The following is a 783-nucleotide window of genomic DNA, read 5'->3' on the forward strand; positions in this document are numbered from 1 at the left end:
ATTCCGGAACTGAGCAGAAAGAACCAGTAAACATGGGAGATCGTATTGTTCAAGCTGATCCAGCTCTTATGGATTTTTCTCGGCCTAAAATTGATGACATTCAGTCAAGCATCCTTCATCCGGCTATTCAAGCTAACACCTTTGAAATCAAGCCGGGCACTATTCAGATGGTGCAGAATTCTGTTTCTTTTGGAGGAGCGGCAACTGAAGACCCCAACATGCACATAAGGAATTTTGTCGAGATCTGCAGCACTTTTAAGTATAATGGCGTGACTGATGAGGCTATCAAGTTGAGGCTTTTCCCATTCTCACTGAGGGATAAAGCTAAAGACTGGTTACATTCTGAACCAGCTGGGTCCATCACTACGTGGCAAGATCTTGTGCAAAAGTTTCTGGTGAAGTTTTATCCAATGGCAAAGACTGCTGCTATGAGGAGTGCTCTTACTCAGTTTGCGCAGCAACCTACAGAATCTATGTGCGAGGCTTGGGAACGCTACAAGGAAATGTTGAGAAAATGTCCACATCATGGAATGCCGGATTGGATGGTAATCACTGGTTTTTATAATGGTTTGGGGGCCCAATCTCGGCCCATGCTCGATGCAGCAGCTGGAGGCGCCTTATGGGCTAAAAGCTATACTGAGGCGTACAATCTTATTGAGATGATGGCTGCAAATGAGCATCAAAACCCAACTCAGAGGATGACATCAGGCAAGGTAGCAGGTATTCTGGAAGTTGATACAGCCACCGCTATTGCAGCCCAGCTCCAAGCGCTATCAATGAAGG

General features: G+C 45.8%; 1 non-coding gene across 1 annotated transcript; it reads right to left on the reverse strand.

Annotated features, from left to right (window-relative positions):
- Positions 1-425: 425 nt before the first annotated feature.
- LOC141675586 (small nucleolar RNA R71) lies at positions 426-532 on the reverse strand. The gene has a single exon (XR_012556231.1). It is a non-coding gene; the product is annotated as a small nucleolar RNA R71 (small nucleolar RNA).
- Positions 533-783: the final 251 nt, after the last annotated feature.

The sequence above is a fragment of the Apium graveolens genome, chromosome 7, assembly GCF_009905375.1.
Source record: "Apium graveolens cultivar Ventura chromosome 7, ASM990537v1, whole genome shotgun sequence".
Classification (NCBI taxonomy): domain Eukaryota; kingdom Viridiplantae; phylum Streptophyta; class Magnoliopsida; order Apiales; family Apiaceae; genus Apium; species Apium graveolens.